This window comes from Pleurodeles waltl, chromosome 3_1 (genome assembly GCF_031143425.1).
Source record: "Pleurodeles waltl isolate 20211129_DDA chromosome 3_1, aPleWal1.hap1.20221129, whole genome shotgun sequence".
Classification (NCBI taxonomy): Eukaryota; Metazoa; Chordata; class Amphibia; order Caudata; family Salamandridae; genus Pleurodeles; species Pleurodeles waltl.
Genome location: NC_090440.1, coordinates 1,401,770,998 through 1,401,785,084, shown reverse-complemented (window position 1 = coordinate 1,401,785,084; position 14,087 = coordinate 1,401,770,998). Strand labels below are relative to the sequence as shown.

The window sequence follows — 14,087 nt, the reverse complement described above, 5'->3', positions numbered from 1 at the left end:
CTATGAAGGACAACATTGACCACAGAGTCAAACAACTCAGAGGTACGTACCCACAGTTTACCCAGAACACCAATCATACACAAAAGGTGGCCTGTACATGTGTTGAGTTGAGACTAGGCCTAGGTATGTGTGACGCAGTTGAAAATGAGGCCATGTGGGCCCCTGAAATGGCGGCTGTCTGACCTCTAAAGTGGGACAATGGGATGTGAGGTAACTGCGCTGGTGTTGTACACCGTCGCGGTAGGCGGTCAGAGACCGCGTCGCAATGCTGCATTGGGTAACATTGGACCCTATGGGTCCCAGGAGCCAATGACGATGTACGCCGGAGGTGATGGTACGCACCGCCGCGGACGTGACCGCCATTTTCTATCCCTTCAATCACACGATACCTGATCTTCGACAGGAGAGGACCTGCACTGCAAGTGCTGCTGTGACCTCAGTCTGGAAGAGACAATGGCTCGTGCGTCTGGAGAAAGGGACCCTGCCTTCACATCGGAGGAGTTGGAGAAGCTCGTTGATGGGGTCCTCCCCCAGTACACGCTACTCTACGGTCCTCCAGACAAACAGGTAAGTACACAGGGAGCATGTTGTATGGGCTATGCCTGTGTAGAGAGGGCTGGATGTAAGAAGGAAGGGGGCAGAGTGCTGCGTGCATGTAAGACGGTGGTGAGAGCATGTGCCACATGGCAAGGGTAGGGATGGGGGCCACTCACTTTGACGGTGCAGTTGGTAATGACTTCTCTTCTTCCCCTGTACATTTCATGTAAGTCAGTGCCCACTAGAAGACAGATATTTGGCATGCCATTGCCAAGGACGTCCGGACCCTGGGGGTCTACCACAGACAGAGCACCCACTGACGGAAAAGATGGGAGGACATTCGCCGCTGGAGCAAGAAGACGGCGGAGGGTCAGCTAGGGATGGCCCCCCAACGTGGGAGTGGTGCCGTCGAACCATGACCCCCCTGATGTTCAGGATCCTGGCGGTGGCCTACCGGGAGTTGGATGGGCGCTTGAGGGCATCACAGCAGACACAAGGGGGTGAGTACACTCTCATTCTGCTGACTTTGCGGGCAGTGGAGTTGTCTGGGTGGGGGAGGAGGGCTGTGGGTTTCCCTAGGCCAGGGCGAGTTTCGTAGGCTAGGCCCCTCAGTAAGGCATGGCCCTGTGGCCCCCCACCCCACCTCTGTAGAGTGCCAAGCACAGCTATTCATGTGTCATCTATGTGTGCAGATGTCGTCCATAGCCTTGTAGGCCATTTCCCAGGAATTGCACTGTGGAGCCAAAGAGCGCGGCGTAGTGCAGGGGGCCTCTGTGTCTGTCTTGTCCGCCAACGGTAGCGGTAATCCATGCACTGAACATGTCTTTCTTCTGTCTCCCCCCCACCTTTTTGTGGTCTTCCAGTTCTTGTGTGCATTAGCATCATCAGGCGGAGGAGCAGTGGCACCGGAGCACGAGGGAGCTGCATCCCACATGGCCCTGGAGGGTGAGACTACGGACTCGGAATTCACCAGTGGGACTGAGGGCGAGGGGAGCTCCACAGCGGGGACAGGAGCTGACACCAGCGACACGGACTCGTCCTCTGATGGTAGCTCCCTTGTGGTGGTGGCAGCATCTGTGCCCCCTGCATCTACAGGTACTGCCGCCACCACCCCTACCAGCACCGCCCTCCCAGCAGCCCCTCAGCCTTCGCCCCGGGCCCGCTCACCCAGGAGGGTGGGCATCACCTTCGCTCCAGGCACCTCAGGCCTTGCCCCAGCCACCCCTGCTGCCCTCAGTGAGGAGGCCATTGACCTCCTCAGGTCACTCACTGTTGGGCAGTCTACCATTTTGAATGCCATCCAGGGTGTAGAAAGGCAGTTGCAACAAACTAATGCATTCCTGGAGGGCATTCATTGTGGTCAGGCGGCCCTTCACCGAGCTTTTCAAACTCTGGCCTCAGCACTGATGACAGCCATTGCCCCCGTCTCTAGCCTCCCCCCTCCAACTTCCTCCACCCAGACCCAATCCCCTGTACCTCTGCCTATCCCAAGAACACCATCAGACCAGCCTGCACACACCTCACCAAACAAGGGAAGCTCAGGCAAACATAAGCACCACACATCCCACAGGCACTCACGCAAGCATCACACACCAACATCCACTGCCTCCACTGTGTCCCTCTCCTCGTCATCTCCCTCCTCCCTCCTAGTCTCATCTACACTCACACCTGCATGCACTACCTCTACAGCCAGTACGTGCAGTCACCACCCCCACTACCATTCACACGTCCCCTGTGTCCTCTCCCAGTGTGTCTGTGATGCCCCCTCCCAAGATACACAAACGCAGGCACACACCCACCCAACAGCCATCCACCTCACGACAGCCTCCAGCACATGCACCTGCACCCAAAGTCACCAAACGTACACCTCCTACTACCACCACCTCTTCCTCCACTCCCAAACTCCCTCCAGCTACCCGTCCCAGTGTGTCCAAAAGAATTTTCCTGTCCAGCCTTGACCTTTTTCCCACACCTCCCCCACCCCGTCCATCTCATAGGTCCCGAAGTAGCACCTCAGCCACAACATCTACGGGACCAGTGGTGCCTGTTATCACAGGTATGTGGAGTGCACCGGCCACCAGGACAGCCAGTGTGGCACGGAGCCACAGCACAGCCAGTCCCCCCCTGTGAAGCATCAGAAGTTGGCCAGTGCCCGGCGGGAGAGGGGGAAGACTCCAGTCACCAAATCCGCTCCCAGGGGTCCCGGTGGGAGTGTGGAGTCAGCTGTTACACCTCCCAAGGTGGGGAAGGGCCACAAGAAACCCGGCAAGTCTGGGAAGAGCTGCACGGCAGAGAAGACCGCCATCATCCCAGCTGCCCAGGAGGGCCCCGCCAGTCCCATCCCAGCTGCCCAGGAGGGCCCCGCCAGCCCCAGTCCAGCTGCCCAGGAGGGCCCTGCCAGCCTCAGCCCAGCTGCCCAGGAGGGCCCCGCCAGCCCCAATCCAGCTGCCCAGGTGGGCCCGCCAGCCACAGCCCCGCTGCCCAGGAGGGCCCAGTTGCCCAGGTGGGCCCCGCCAGCCCCAGCCCAGCTGCCCAGGAGGGCCCCGCCAGCCACAGCTCAGCTGCCCAGGAGGATGAAGGACCGCCAGTACAAGCACCGCTGGGCCATGAAGGACTGCCAGCACAAGCACCGCTGGGCCATGAAGGACCGCCAGCACAAGCCCTGATGGGCCATGAAGGACCGCCAGCACAAGCACCGCTGGGCCATGAAGGACCGCCAGCACAAGCCCCGCTGGGCCATGAAGGACAGCCAGCACACGCACCGCTGGGCCATGAAGGACCGCCAGCACAAACACCGTTGGGCCATGAAGGACCGCCAGCACAAGCACCGCTGGGCCATGAAGGACCGCCAGCACAAGCACTGCTGGGCCATGAAGGACCGCCAGCACAAGCCCCGCTGGGCCATGAAGGACCACCAGCACAGGCACCGCTGGGCCATGAAGGACCGCCAGCACAGGCACAGCTGGGCCATGAAGGACCGCCAGCACAAGCACCGCTGGGCCATGAAGGACCGCCAGCACAAGCCCTGCTCGGCCATGAAGGACCACCAGCACAGGCACCGCTGGGCGGACCGCCAGCACAAGCACCGCTGGGCCATGAAGGACCACCAGCACAGGCACCGCTGGGCGGACCGCCAGCACAAGCACCGCTGGGCCATAAAGGACCGCCTGCACAAGCCTCGCTGGGCCATGAAGGACTGCCAGCACAAGCACTGCTGGGCCGGGATCCGCCAAATCAATCACCGCTGAACAGGGCACCGCCATCACAAGCACTGCTGAACAGGGCACCGCCAACTCAAGCACCGCTGGGCCGGGCACCGCCAACTCAAGCACTGCTGAACAGGGCACTGCCATCACAAGCACCGCTGAACAGGGCACCGCCATCTGAAGCACCGCTAGCCCATGAGCGGCAGGGCCACTGACGCAACTGGGTCCGTCACGGGGTGAGTGATGCACTCTGGGCACCAGTCCTCCTCCAGAACCAGTGGAGAGATCCATCCAATACCTCTGTCCTTCACAGGATGAAGCACTGTGGGCACCAGTCCCCCTCCAGAACCAGTGGAGAGATCCATCCAATACCTCTGTCCTTCACAGGATGAAGCACTGTGGGCACCAGTCCCCCTCCAGAACCAGTGGAGACTGTTATTCACTTGAGAGACTGTGGCTTTGCACTCCCCAGGGTATGGCAGTGGGCAAACCACCCACTGTAGAGACTTGAGAGACTGTGGCTTTGCACTCCCCAGGATATGGCAGTGGGCAAACCACCCACTGTAGAGACTTGAGAGACTGTGGCTTTGCACTCCCCAGGATTGAACAGTGGGCATTGAGCCCCCTCGTGGATCTGGCGTAGTGCACTCATCCGGCTGAGGTGCCCCCCTTTCCCTTCCCCCTGAGGTGCCTGTTGTATTTCTATCTGATGCCCCTGCAGTGTTCTCTCTGTTTTGATGGGGTATTGAGTGTGGCCCTCGCCCATGCATTTTGGGCCCAGTGGTCCACAGACTATAAATGGTGCAATACCTGGACTTGTATTATTGGTGTAGATATTTGTTTATAGTGTACATATATTTCGGAGTCCTGGATTTTAATGGATTACAATCGTTACAATCATTTCCTTTTGTCTTTGCATTCTTCCAGTGGGCTTGGGGGGTGTAACTGTGATGTATCAACATGTATTAGTGTGTGTGTTGTAGTGGGTGAGGGTGGGGGTGGGGGTGTTGCGTGTGTGTGTCCCTGTTTTTTGCCTCCCCTGTGTCATAGGTGCAGTACTCACCGTGGTCTTCTGCGCCGGCGCTCGTGCTCCTGGTAGAGGAGCAGGAAGACTATCGCAGGTAGAATTTGGAGTTCTGATTCCATGGTGTCCTTGTTCCTCGTGGGGTGTGTAGAGGTGAGCGTTTTCCCTTCGGAATTCCTGTTTCCGCCGTGTTTTTATCTGCGGTGAATCTGTCCCGGAAAAGGTGGCGGACTGGCCTGTCATAATAGTGTGCGTGGTACAATGTCTCCCGTCTGTCTGTTGGCGGTGACCGCCAAACTGTTTGTTTGTACCTCCGTGGCGGTCAGAGTGTTAAAGTGGCTCTCTTTGTTGGCGGTTTCCGCCACGGTCGTAATTTAATTTTTTTTACTGCCGCCCTGTTGGCGGTCTTACCGCCGCTTTAAAACCGTCTGCCAAGGTTGTAATGACCACCTCTGTGTATTGTGTTTTCTTATGATATTGTGCATACGATATAAGTGGTATAGTAGGAGCTTTACATGTCTCCTAGTTCTGCCTAAGCTGCTTGCCATAGCTACCTTCTATCAGCCTAAGCTGCTAGAAACACATCTTCTACACTAATAAGGGATAACTGGACCTGGCACAAGGTGTAAGAACCTCTGGTATCCACTACAAGCCAGGCCAGCCTCCTACATTGGTTGTGCAGCGGTGGGATAAGTACTTGTAACTACTTACCACTTTGTGATTGTGTACTTTTCATAAGAGAATCATATACAAAACAGTTCAGTGTATGTACACTTAACCAAAAAGTTTTACTTTTCTTCTCTAAAACTTTTTACAATGTTCTGAAAAGTTTCCTAAAACTTCTAAAAGTTTTCCAAAAGTTAGAAAAAGTGTTTTTCTCTGTTCTTTAAAAAGTTCTGAAACTTTTTCTTCCTTCTCACTATCTCTAAACCTTTTGCTATCATGTCTGTGGTAGATTCAGCTCTTAAAACTGTCAATACAACTTATGACAATTTGAATTACAAGAGCCTAATGAGTCTCTGCCTAGTTAGAGGTTTACTCATTCCATCTGCAACACGGTTAAGAGCTCCCTTCGGGGAGCCCGTTAGGCATTGCATCACCGGCCTAACGAGGAGCTTTCCCAATGATGAAACTAGACATCCAATGTGATGCTTGAGGGGTCTCGCTCCTGTAGAAATAGGTTCCCTTTATTCTCCTTTGTTGGAACAGTGTACTTCTTTTTGCTTTAGTACAAGATTATTGATGGCCATAACTCCACTAAGATTCTTCCCTTAGCTATAGTTCAGCTTAGTTGGGGTGGAGTTACCGGCCCTAAGCAGGTGGTAGTATCACCTAGCTTACCTGTAGACTGTCTCTTAGGTAATGACCTAGAGACCTCAGGTTGGGCTGAGGTAGAGTTTCATACCCATGCAGCCATGATGGGTTTCCCTGAGGAATTGCTTACTCTCATTTCTACTAAAATGAAAAAGCAAAGGAGAGGAAAAGGCCTGAAAACTCAGGATCCTTCTCCAACAACAGGTAAAAAGGGCATCACAGTATCCCGTACCCACCATGCCATTCAGGATACCATTCCTGTGGTGGGAGAAACCTCACTTGGGGTGGCACCTGTACCAAGAGAACCATCAGCTGGCACCGCTGAACTCCCTGAGGTAAAAGTAGCTCTCTGGGGGATAACTAATATTGGTGAGGAAAAGGGAACCATCTTAGTTAAAATGGAGGATCCCTCCAACCCTCACAGAGAAACTTTAGTGCAGAGACCCTCCACTGCCTCAAACACTTAGGACAGCAGCCCTGCCCTAGTGTGGAGCTCATAGGACAGCTGCCCTGCCCTGCTCCAACTCAAGAGAAACAGTATCCCTGTTCTCTCTTACAGCTATATGGACAATGTTTTTGCCCAGCTATGGCTTTACTGAGACAGCATCCCTGTCTGGCATTCTCACCACTTGAAATAGGTCCAGTTGACAATTCTTACTGCTCTAAACTAAAACTTACTGAAAACAGTAATCCTCATGCCACATACATACCCCCAACAGACACAGTATGTGCCATTTCATACATCATGTACTGTACTGATGCAAGAGAGAAATTTACTTATATCACTCCATTAACCACCTCCGGTGATGCTGTATATGCACTCTCCCCTCATCTCCTCACACCATACAGACGCGCAACCACGTATCTCAGCAAAGGTACAATGGGGCACCCAGATGTAAAAGAGCCATCATTGAGAGCACTTTTGATCCTCTTTAAGACAGATTCAAATATCTCGACTCTACGAGGGAGTGTGCAGCTGTACTCACCACAAGTTGTGTGTAAGATTTTAGTAGACTGTTGTGTTTTGCACAAGATATCATTAAATCATGGCTTACACATATCTCTGGATCCTCATCTAGGTCTGAATCTGGTTAACCAGTCCATTGTACAAAACACAGGGCAGGGTATGGAGGGAAATGACCAGCTGGTTGACACTTTTTCATCTGAGAAACATGTTGTGTCATGGCCTTCATGCGGTTTGAAGTCTGTTGTCAATGATGATAGTTGGACTTTTGGAACTCAGTCCATGAATTCTATCCTGAGACTAATTTGTAAGCCATACATGATGTCTGTAAACTACAGACGTTGCCAAGAGGTCAAAAGACTGGCCTCTGCTAACCAGAACCTCAGCGCTTATGCTCCGTCTGCCTTTAAATTTGTCACTATAGGCTAGTGACCACTTTTACCAATTTCAATTGGCATACTGGAACACCCTTATAATTCCCTAGTATATGGTACCTGGGTACCCAGGGTGTTGGGGTTCCAGGAGATCCCCATGGGCTGCAGCATTTCTTTTGCCACCCATAGGGAGGTCAGACAAATCTTTACACAAGACTGCCATTGCAGCTTGAGTGAAATAACGCACATGTTATTTCACAGCTATTTTCACTGCACTTAAGTAACATTTAAGTCACTTATATGTCTAATCTTCACTTGCTGAAGGTTAGGTGCAAAATTACTAAGTGTGAGGGCAACATTGCACTAGCAAAGGTGCCCCCACATAGTTCAGGGCAATTTCCCCGGACTTTGTGAGTGCGGGGACATCATTACACGCGTCAATACCTATATGTAGCTTCACAATGGTAACTCCAAATATGGCCATGTAACGTGTAAGATCATGGAATTGTCCCCCCATGCCAAATATGGTATTGTCGTGCCAATTACATGAATCCCCGGGGCTCCACTATGGACCCCAGGAACTGCCACAACAGCTCTCTGGGGTTTTCTCTGCAGCTACCGTTGCTGCCACCCCACAGACAGGGTTCTGCAGTCCTGGGGTCTTGGCAGCCCAGTCCCAGGAAGGCAGAACAAAGAATGTTCTCTGAGAGAGGGTGTTACACCCTCGCCCTTTGGAAATAGGCATTAAAGGCTGGGGAGGGGTAGCCTCTCCCAGCCTCTGGTAATGCGTTGAAGGGCGCAGATGGTGCCCTCCTTTCATAAGCCAATCTACACCACTTCAGGAAACCCCCAGTCCCTGCTCTGGCACAAAACTGGACAAAGGAAAGGGAAGTGACCACTCCCCTGTCCATCACCACCCCAGGGATGGTGCCCAGAGCTCCTCCAGTGTTTCCCAGACCTCTGCCATCTTGGATCCAGAGGTGTGAAGGCACTCTGGAGGCCTCTGAGTGGCCAGAGCCTGCAGGTGACGTCAGAGACGCTCCTCATATGTGCTTACATGACTAGCACTGTTCAGTGGGCCAACTGTCCAAATTTGGAGGAGCTATGTCCTTGCCTCCCCCCTCCAGACAGTAATCCTGTGCACCAAGTGAACTGCAACTACTAGGGCTTCTGTGCATATTTCCACAAAATCCTTCATGCACAGCCAAGCCTAGATACCCAGCACTCTGTCCTGTGATGCTCAGCTCCCTGAGTTGATCTCCGGCTTCGTGGGACCCTCTTTTGCAGTGTTGAGATGACTGCCATGTTCAGACTTCTTCAAGTACTTCTGCGGGTGCTACCTTCTTGTGCATGGGCTGTCTACATTGCTGAGGGCCCTGTAACCGGACGGCTCCGGTCGCCGATATTCAAAATATTACGACGGCCGCGATTGACGGCCCGCGACCCACTCGAGGGGGACGCCACCCTATGACGTCAGACGCCTTCGGCGTCTGGACGAAGACAGAAAGAAAAGACGGACCAAGAGGAAACGGGGAGACAGAGACGGAAGAAGACTCTCGCCGAACGCGACCAGGAGAAGAGGAAGCCCGGACGTCGGAGACCGAGAGGAAGGACACCGTCGAAGGAGCGGAGGATCGGAAAGAGAAGGAAAGCCACAGGGGCCCTCCCGCCCCCGTCAGTGAGAAGCCGGGAGATTGCGAAAGCGCCAGCCGCGTCCCCGGAGGGGCGTGGCCAACTCAGGTACGTTCGTACCACAGCTGTGGTTTTACGAGAGGGTGGCTGTTAGGAATAGGGGGGGACAAGGGAAAGAGAGGGAGATCCTGCAGGGAAGGGGAGACCATCTAGCAGAAGATCCTAAAAGTAAACCTAACCTCACCAAGATACCGACAGTCGGAAGATTCCTAGACAGAAAGGAATGCCTGAGAACACCTATAAATAGAACCACAAACTAGAGGACAGTTGTACCCTCACCTCCCTTCACTTATGCCTATTCCCCCACCACCCTACTAACCTTATATCCTTACAATATATATATCCCACTTACCTGTTTTTTTTTTTGTCCTTCTTCTATTTTTGTTTCGGAGAGCCTGGCCCACTGACGTAGAGGAAGATCGGAGACCTTCCCAAAGCTGGACCCGGCCACTTATGGACTATCACTTAAAACCCTGAAAGAAAAGAAAAAGGGAACTTTGTTAATTTTCTTTTGGACTACAGGTGCTTTATCCTTGTGAGCCAGGAACATAGGATAAAAAGCGGCATCCTTAAAACCGAAGCACAAATAAATTAACTAAACCCTCACCTTCTGCGCCTGTCACATTATTCCAATATCCCTTTTATTTGTTTCGGGATAAAGAACCCCTTTACAGTGGTGTCAGAAGTGGGATATTGGAACAACGACAGGTAACCTAAGACGATGGAGAGTACACCTACCCTATCAGAGATGATGCAGCAGCTAGCCGCAGGGCAGAGACATCTGCAAGTAGTGTGGGAAGAGCAACAAAAGGAGGCTAAAGTGGAAAGGGAGGCCCTACAAAGCGCTCTTAAAAGTCAGGCCACTATCATGGCCAACAATCAGTTGGTCCATGAGACTGCAATCAAAAACCTCACGGACACTATTGCCGCCACCCGGGTGCATCCGAACGTTCCCAGTTCGGTCCTGCAGCGATATCAGGAGGGCGAAGACCCGGATGCATTTTTCACCAATTTCGAGCGGGTCGCTACTTCCGCCACCTGGCCCCAGGATAGATGGGGCCAATATATCGCCCCGTTATTAACAGGAACTCTCCAAGCGGCTTATCAAGCTGTAAACCCAGGCGGAACGACACCCTATCAGGATATTAAGAAGAGTATCCTGGAGCGAGTGGGGTTTGATAAAGAACACTACCGGGTCCGGTTTAGGAAAGCCAAATGGGGGCCCTCCGAGAATCCCCGGGCTCTGTATTTCCGGATTAAGGACTTGGGACTCAAATGGCTAGGTCCCATTGGGACCAATAGGGAGGATATCATTGAGATTATTCTCTTAGAACAGTATCTAGACGCCCTACCTACCAATACCCGTAATTGGATTAAGCAACACCCAAGTCCAGATACAAACACCACTATTGAATTAGCCTGTGCCTTTCACCGCTCCCTCGAGTTCAAAATCCCTCCCGTACGGCCAACACTTAACCCCATCCGACAGAACCCCGGACCCTCCCCATCCCTAGGGCGAAAACCAACCGAGGATCCGGGGAAAATGCGAGGACTAGAAAGACCTTATACACAACAACCACAGTGTTTTAGCTGTGGAGAGTGGGGACATATCGCCCGGGTTTGCCTGCTGAAAACGGAAAAATCAGAACCGATGGAAATAGGAATCACTAGGGGGAGAGTCTTCTATACCGGGGGAAAGAAAACCCGATACAGGAAGAGACTTGTTATCAATGGAAGAACCACAGTGGCACTTATCGACTCAGGTTGCAGTCAGTCTGTGATACGTGCTGATTTACTGGAAAAAAAACCCTTTACTTCCGGACTTACGGTATCCATATGTTGTATACATGGAGATACGAGAGAATAACCCCTAATCTGGACGACCCTGTCCTGGGATGGAAAAGAAGTCCCCATATGGATGGGGGTGGTAGAACGGTTAGTCGAAGAAGCTATCATAGGAACCGACTTCCCTGACTTTTCGGAACTTCTTGACAGTACAAAAGACTCTGAGGACATGAGTGTATGGTGGAAAAGAGCTCCCTTTTCTAGTACGACTATAACCCCACCGGTGGTTAGATACAGACCCTCCCGAAAGGAAAAAAGAGAAACTAGAAAAGTCTACGCCCAAGGAAACATGAGTCCAAGTCGGGTAATTACAAAGGTCCTTACCCTTACTGACCTTCCCCCATTCCGTAGTTGCCAGAGAGAAGACCCGAGTTTGGTCCATGCCTGGAAAAGTGCACGACCCCGGAAACCCCAAGACAAAAGCCCGTCTTTCACCATAATCAAAAACCTCTTATACCGTGTCACTGGTAATAACCGAGAAGAAAAGAAACAGCTATTAGTTCCCGAACCTTATAGACCACAAGTCCTACACCTAGCCCATAGCCAGCCGGGGGGGGGTCACTATGGAAGAGAGAAAACAGAGGAGTATCTGTTGAGGAAATTCTACTGGCCGGGGGTCTTTTCTCAAATTAGGAGGTTCTGTCAGCAATGTCCTAAATGTCAAATGGTTGATCCTGGTCCCAAAGGAAGGGCTCCCTTGCAACCGCTTCCCATAATAGACATCCCCTTTTCAAGAATAGGAATGGACATTGTAGGCCCTCTCCTACCTTCTTCTAAGGGATACCGTTTGTGAGAAGGTAGCCTCTTTCTAGCCTTGTTACCCCCACTTTTGGCCTGTTTGTGAGTGTATGTCAGAGTGTTTGTCACTGTTTTCACTGTCTCACTGGGATCCTGATAGCCAGGCCTCAGTGCTCATAGTGAAAACACTATGGTGGTCATTCTGACCTCGGCGGTAAAAGGGGCCTACCGCCGGTCAGAAATCCTCCATAATCCCGCCGCGGTCGCGGAAACCCGCCACAGTCATTCTGACCCGCAGAAGGCAAACCTCCGAAAATCCGACCGCCACAACAGACCGCCAGACCAGCGGTCGGCGGAAAAGTGGAGGTGACAAAACCTCCACCGTCACGCCAACAGAAATACGCCCATGCCATTACGACCCACGAATCCACGCGGCGGTCTTTCAAACGCGGTATTCCATTGGCGGGACACACCGCCGCGGTCAGAATACACACAAACGAACAAAACTCAGCCACATTGGCCGATTTGAATCCCACACACCTGATACACATACACACACCACTCCCACACACACAATACAATATAAAACACACACCCACATCACCCACAAACCCCTACGCTAAAAAATTCTGAAAGAAGGCCAGAGCGAGACACCAGCATCCACAAACTAACAGCCACAGCCACTCAACACCATCACCCACACACTATCCACACACAAAACAACACACACCACCACACTCAACTCACTTAAATACACATACTCCACCCCACACATCATACACACCACCCCATGGCACCCCAAAGACAACCCCGCTTCACAGACGAAGAACTCAGGGTCATGGTGGAGGAAATCGTTCGTGTAGAGCCCCAGCTGTTCGGCACACAGATACAATACACCAGCATTGCCCGGAGGACGGAGCTATGGCAGAGGATTGTCGACAGGGTCAACGCAGTGGGACAGCACCCCAGAAATCGGGAAGACATCAGGAAGCGATGGAACGACCTACGGGGGAAGGTGCGTTCCATGGTATCCAGGCACAACATCGCCGTGCAGAAGACTGGCGGAGGACCCCCACCTCAACCCCCACAATTCACATCATGGGAGGAGGAAGTCTTGAACATCCTGCATCCTGACGGCCTCGCAGGAGTCGGCGGAGGAATGGATACTGGTAAGTTGAAGCTTCAATACTGCTTCCCCCCCACCTGCATGCCAAATCAGACCCCAACCCTCACCCCCATCCTCGAACCCCACCCTCACCCCCACCCCCATCCTCACCCCCACCCTCACCCCCACCACCATCCTCACCCCCACCCCCAGCACACCTATTCCCCGCCAATGTCTCACCATCACAACCCACACATCCCAAAACCTAGGCCTGCATGCGTCCACTAAGCATGGACACCCATCACCAAAGCATGCCCAATGCATATACACATCCCCCCCACAAGCCACCCTCACCAAAGCCCCCACACACGAATGCCAGCACTTGGGGACACGAGAACCCATAGATACACCCATATGCCACTCATTGAAACTATAACCATACCTCTATACCCCTGCAGGACCCGACCGTCAACACACCGCGGCGGAGGGGCCAGAATTCTCCACACCCCCCACCCAAGAGGCCGTCAGCGATGACAGCAGCTCTGTCGACCTGGACACCGATGACCAGCCCGGACCATCGGGGACCTCTGGACAGTCGGTTCCCCTCACACAGGCACAGGCCACTACAGACCCAAACCCCTCTGGGAACACCAGCACAGCTCCCACCCAGCGGGCCCATGCCTCTGTCTCCAGGGCGCGTCAATCTGCGGTGTGTCTACCACTACAGGGCACCCAGGATAACCCACCACCCCAACAACAACAGGGACCTGGGGGCAGTGGTAGTGGGCACACCGGCCAGGGGGCAGAGGCCCAGGGAAACAGGGGAACTCGGAGGGCAGCTGTGCGACAGGGGGGGGAGGAGAGGCCCAGGGAACCCACTCTCCACGAGGTCCTCACCACCATCATGGGAGCATACAACCGCTCCCAGGAGACGATGGCGACGGTACTGGCCCGGTTCCAGGAGATCCAGGTACTGCAGGAGGAACACTATCGGGGGTACAGGGAGGACATCAGAGCCATCAACACCACCCTGGTTACCATGGTAGGGCTGCTGCAGGACCTCGTCAACACCAGGGCGGACACTGAACAACACCCAAGGGCCCCTGCCACTAGCCTGGACCAAGAACAGCCAACCACCTCCGCCGGCGCTAGTGGACAGGAGGCCCCCGCACAGCAGCAGCCCACCAGACCCCCACCTCCTGCAGGAGAAGAACCACCCCGCAAGAGGGCCCTGAGATCTCGCAAGAAGACAGAGTAGGATGTCAAGACCCCCGCCAGCAATGGATAC

General features: G+C 53.4%; 1 protein-coding gene across 4 annotated transcripts in view; it reads right to left on the bottom strand.

Moving 5' to 3' along the window:
- The window catches only part of LOC138285243 (NXPE family member 4-like), an 859,879-nt gene that overhangs the window by 644,370 nt on the left and 201,422 nt on the right, over positions 1–14,087 (bottom strand). For 3 of the 4 annotated variants that reach the window (XM_069224936.1, XM_069224935.1, XM_069224938.1), the window contains exon 4: positions 9,464–9,584. The exons of the other annotated variant lie outside the window; for it this stretch is intronic. The gene's annotated coding sequence lies outside the window, so the exon portion shown is untranslated. The remainder of the gene's footprint in view (positions 1–9,463; positions 9,585–14,087) is intronic. 4 annotated transcript variants of the gene reach the window in all.